Below are 6370 nucleotides of genomic sequence, written 5' to 3' on the forward strand. Positions count from 1 at the left end.
AGTCGGTCACTGATCCAACTCAGATGCCTGTTATCCAATCCCATCTGTTTCAATTTATTTACCAGCCTGTCTTGTGGCAGTCTATCAAAAGCTTTTGCAAAATTCAAGTACACCACTGTATATGCATCTCCCCTATCAAAGGTATTTGTCACCTTGCTATAGTACGTAAATAAGTTAGTGAAACATGATCTCCCTTTAACAAATCGATGCTGATAACCATAGATAATACTGCTGTCATCAACCCATTTCTATATCCTACTTGTCACCAATATTTTCAGTACCTTCACCACAATTTCAGATATATAGATTGACTTATAATTTGAAGCTACAGCCTTATCACCACCTTTATACAGTGGAAAAATTTTACCTTCTTTCCACTCCCTTGGAACCTGTGCTGTTGTAAGACTCTTATTAAACAAGCATGCCAATGCTACTGCCAATTCTCATGAATATTCTCTTAGGATGCATGGTGATAGTATGTCATCATATCCTATTGCTTTGCTTTATTGACATCAAGTTTGTTTATTTCCTCAAATAATACCTCCTACTCACTCACAATTAAGCCATCTTCTCCTATATGCTCTACACTTAAGTTCTTCATGATTCCATCCTGATCAGGATGAAATACCCTTATAAATTGATCACTGAATACCTCAACAATGTCTTCTGCAGAAGTTGCCATTCCGCCACTTTCATCCATTAACATCATCTTACCATGATCATTGTTCCTTCTACTTGCTGCATATCTAAAAAACTCTCTAGGGTTTTTCTTCACCTGATTTGCCAATTTCAGCTCATACTGCACTTTTGTTTTCTTTACTAACTAACTGAGTCACTCTCCTGGCTTGTTTTTTATACTCTTCATGTAAGTGATTATTATTATTATTATTATGATTATTTTAAGCCATTCTATTTCTATTTCTTCATTTTATTTTATTTTATCTAGATACTGGTTAATTCTTTGTTCATATAGCCATTGTACATTTGTGTCATTCAATAGTCTAGTTTTATAAACAAATGTTTCAATTTTTCTTTCTGTTCTTGTTACTTGTAGCCATTTAGGTGGTAATCTTAATTTTATTTTAACAAGGAAGTGGTCACTGCTTATTTCATATCCTCTGTGAACTCTAACATCTAGTGAAAATTTTGATGTCTTTTCATTTAATATGAAGTAATTTAATATTGATTTCCATCCTCTTGCTGCCCAAGTATATTTATGTATGTCTTTATGTTTATAGAAGGAATTCATTATTTTTAGGTTATTATAAACTACAAAGTCAATCAAATTTTTACCATTTCTATTTAGAGTGTGTTCTCCATGTATTCCTATATTATTATTAATTTTCGTGTTTCCAATTCTTGCATTTAAGTCTCCTGCTAAAATTATGTAATCATTTTTATTTATTTTATTATATATGTTTTGTAGCTGATTATAAAAATCAATATTATCCTGTTGTCTTCCTTCTTCTGGGGCATATAAACCAATTATTGTTAAATAGCCTCTATCTATTTTTATTCTAGCTTCTATTATTCTTTCATTCCATAATTTATAATGTTTTAACTGTTTTGAAAGGGAGTTATGAATCCAAATCATGACTCCTGTTTGTACTCTTTGGTCTCTGTCGACTCCACTGTATATCACATTAAAATTTTCAGTTCTCACAGTTCCTTTTAATTTCTTTTTTGTTTCAGTGATTACTGCTATTTTAAAATTTCTTTCATTTAATAACTGGTCTAATTCTATTTCTTTATATGCTATTCCTCTTACATTCCAGTTTGCTACGTGTATTATATATTTTGTCGTTTTCATTTTCGTTTTCCCTTTTCCATTCCAGGGTCGTTTCCCATAGATTCAATCCAATTATCTTTTTCTGTCAGCTTACAAGTATGGTTATGTTCTCCATGTCAGGGGACTAGCTTGACGATGGAATACTTCAGTGGTAGGGCTGCTACTTTAAGGCTTCTGAACTCGCCTTCTTCCGAATTTAAACCCATAGGAGGAATAGGGTATATTGAAGGGGAAAGGGTAGATTATAGAAGAAATATAGTAAGGTTTATAGAGAGGACATAGTTGTAAGGCCAGAAATGAAAAGACCCCATGGCCCTTGAATACTCTAATAGCACAAGGGTCATAAAGTAAGAAGAGTTGGCTGATAAGGCCTTATAGGAAAGATTAAAGTAAGTGGGTCTTCCTCAAAGTAGAAGAAGGAGAGGATAGATCCAGCTAGGGGGTTCATGGGAGTGCCCCTTTCCTTACAATCAAGATGATTGCCCCTTATGGCCCTGTTAGTCCACGAGTCCTTATTCAGTATATTCAGACCACCCCACCATATATATATATATATATACACACATGCACGTGCATGTACACACACACACATGGTGGGCTCCCCTATCCGCCACCCAGGAGACGCGCTCTCTAGGGGTTACAGGGTCCCCTGAGAGGTTATTCAAGCCATTAGGAAAAAGAAAACCAGGACATCCTCTTAAACGATTCAACGATGACTTCTAAGGCCAGAAGAGGCCATACTAGGCCTAAATCCTTGATACATATGATGATGATTATTATGATTATTATCCACATATACCTGGTACAGGAATACACCTGGACAAAGGTCTTTGATTGACTTATTTATAATCTCAGCAGACCTATTTTCCTCAGTGCTGGACGTTCGTGTGAAGAGAGGGGCAGAACCGTCAACTGATCACCACCTTGTTGTCTGCACTCTACAGCTTCAGAAACTAGATGCTACCATCAACGCTGGTAGGCCTAAGCAGCTATACCGTGTGAAATGGGAGGCATTGGCAGATGTTGAGGAGGAGTGGGAGCTGTTCAGAACTGCTGGCACTGCCTCTGCACTCTCATGCTGTGGCAGAAAGCGGCTTGGTGTGGCAACGGGCAGTGATAAAAGGACACCTTGGTGGACCCAAGAGATCCAAAAAGCTGTCCAGGCAAAAAAGGAGGCCTAGCTGTTCAGAACTGCTGTCACTGCCTCTGCACTCTCATGCTGTGGCAGAAAGCGGCTTGGTGTGGCAATGGGCAGTGATAAAAGGACACCTTGGTGGACCCAAGAGATCCAAAAAGCTGTCCAGGCAAAAAAGGAGGCCTACCTAACATGGCTTAGGGTCAGGTCACCTGAGATGCGTTTCCGGTACACTGAGGTACGAAAAGCTGCTGCTGAAGCAGTAAAGACAGCGAGAATCCTTTGGAGAAAGATTAGACTCATCCTATGCAAATACAAACAAAGTATTCTGGCAGACCAGCTGCTGCCTTCAAGGGAGGAAATTGTGAACAGCAAGAGCAATTAAGGCCTCTGATGGTGCACTTTTAACAACTGAGAAGGATATCCACCACAGATGGATGGAATACTTTGAGAGCCTTCTTAACCCAGGTGGCCCAGCAGTTGTGAACATCTAAGAGGTGCAGATCAGGGTGATGACTAGTCTCACAGCAGAAGAGGTCCATTTAGCAATAAAATCGCAAAAATCGGGCAAGGCTGCTGGTAATGATGAAATTCGGCCCGAAATGCTAAAAGCCTTAAATCAAGACGCCGTTCTTTGGGTGACCCGAGTGTGTCAGGCTGCTTGGATATCTGGGCAAACACCAATGCAATGGTAGACAGGCATAATAATACTAGTCTTCAAGAAGGGAAGACCAGAGAGATTGTAGCATCTATCGTGGCATCTCTCTGCTCAGCCTGCCTGGGAAAGTATATGCTAGGAGCTTGGAAAGAAGGTGCAGAAGCATAGTTGAGTCAAAGTTACAGGAAGAACAATGTGGCTTTCGTCCTGGTAGAAGCACTAGTGACCAAATTTTACTTTAAGGCAACTCTTCGAGAAATCTTGGAAATATGCCAAGAATGTCTACACATGTTGTGTGGACTTGGACAAGGCATATGACCGGGTTCCTCGGGATTTTGCCGGAGGCAATGGCTGACTGTATACCTAGAGTCCAAATAATAAATCAAGTAGGGGTTAATGGATGAATAACACCATTAAGCTTGAGCTGCAAAAAAATAAACAACTATGTAGGGAATTTAAGGAGAAGGGTGACTGACAGGCACATGAACGGTATCAAGTGCAGGCCAAAAGGGTAACGAGTGTGGTAAGAAAAGCGAAAGCGGATTATGAAAGAACATTAAACATGCAGGCTAAAGAGAATCTCAAACAGTTTTTTCGATATGTTGTAAGTAAAAGAAAAAATGTATATGGGAGAATGATTTTGAAGAATGCCGATGGTAGGAAGGTAACTGAATCAGTTGATATAGTGGAATTACTGAGCGAGCACTTTATTATAATTATTATTATTATTATTATTCAGGCCTCCATGGAGTCAAAAGACTCATTGTGGGAGGTCCTTTCTAAGAAACACAAGTCTATCAAGACTCATCGAGGGAGGTCTCTCTTAGGAAACACAAAGTCTATCATACCACTCCTTAAATGCATTGACCGTTCTCGCTCTCACCACTCCATCAGGCAATGCATTCCATGGTTCAACCACCCTCCATGCAAAGAGACCACTCCTCACTCTTTTTCTCACAGTTTCCTTTCGTAACTTCCAGGGATGGCCCTTTGTCATGACTCCTTCCCACTGTTCAACCAAGCGAAAGAACTCCCCAGTATCAACCCTGTAACCACCTCTCAACAGTTTAAAAGTCTCAATCATATCACCCCCCCCCCTCCTTCTTCTATCCACCAAACTCTGCAGTCCACACTCCCTCAGCCAATCCTCATAACTAACATTGTACAGTCCCAACACCATCTTTGTTATCCGCCTTTGTACCCTTTCAACAGTTAATTTATCCCCTTCAAATCCTGGGGACCAGATCTGAGAACAATAGTCTAAGTGTGGTCTGATCAGAGTCTTATACAATGGAATGATAACCATTTTATCTGGTTATCATTGCAGGTCAGTGTCCTTCTCATTATTCTAGCAATCGTCTGTGTTACCTTCGCCACCTTTGCAATATGTCCCCTAAATTTCTGGTTTCTATCAATAATCAAACCCAGATCTCTTTTCTCTCCTACTTCCTCCCATAGAGTATGCAGCGTCTCATTGATGTGTCCCAAACCTCAAGACCTTACATTTTGAGGCATTAAACTGATATCCCCATTCATTTACCCATCTATCTAGCTTATTCAAATCCTCTTGCAGGGCTACCACATCTGCACTATTACTAATAACCCTTCCCAGCTTCGCATCATCCACAAACAACCAAATATCTCCTTGCAATTCACGGACAATGTCATTGATATAAAGATTAAACAATATAGGTCTCAGTACTGAGACCTGTGGAACCTCACTTGTAACCTTCTTCCTCTTTGATATTGCTCCACCATACACAATTCTCTGATACCTATCGGACAGCCAATCCTGAATCCAGTTGACCAATCTGACATCCAGACCCTTCTCCATGTGCTGCAACTTGAATATCAGCTTATCATGTGCCACCCTGTCAAATGCCTTTGCTAAGTCTAGGAAAATGGTAGTATATGCCTTTCCCTCATCTAATGCTCTTGTAACTTTATCATAAAAGGCTAGCATATTGCTAAAACGAGAGCACCCCCTTCACAAATCCATGTTGACTCTCACTGATAACATTACCCTCATCTGCCCAATGCTGTATATGGTCCCTCACTACTTTTTCCAAGATCTTACTAACTACTGATGACACACAAACTGGTCTATAATTAGACATTTCCAGTCTGCCACCGACCTTATACAATGGCACTATCTTACCTTACTTCCATTCCATGGGCACCTTTCCTGCAGCCAGACTTTCATTGAAAAGCCAGGTCAAGGGCACTGTCAGTTCCTTAGCACATTCTCTCAAAACTTATGGTGAAACACCATCCAGTCCCACAGCTTTACTAACATCTAGAGTACTCAGTATGTGGAACACACTCTCTCCTCCTGCACCTCTAAACCTCGAACTTGCCCTATCCCTCTAGTATTCAAATTTACTCCTCTAGGATGAAATACTAATAAAGTGTTCATGGAACAATTCCACTATGTCACTCTATTCCCATTTTTATCCCACAATGTCATTCTTCCACAGTCATTTCTCCTCCTACTGGCCACATAGCTAAAAAATTCCCTAGGATTTTCCTTGGATCTAAGGGTCAATCTTTTCTCATGTTCCAATTTCACCTTCCTTTCCATACTAGTCACTCTTCTGGCCTGTGGCTTATATTCTTCATGCATCTTCTCTTCACTTGTCTCCATATATCTCTTCCATAGCTTCTTTTTTTTGCATGTAGCTCCTGTTTAATATTGTTTTTCATCCACTTTACTCCAAATTGTGTCCTCTTCTTCACTCATGGAATACAGCTTACCATTGCTGCTAACAAATATTGCTTCACAATTTCC

Source organism: Typopeltis vanoorti, chromosome 6 (assembly GCF_054136105.1).
Source record: "Typopeltis vanoorti isolate ZY-2024b chromosome 6, IOZ_Tvanoo_1.0, whole genome shotgun sequence".
NCBI classification, from domain to species: domain Eukaryota; kingdom Metazoa; phylum Arthropoda; class Arachnida; order Uropygi; family Thelyphonidae; genus Typopeltis; species Typopeltis vanoorti.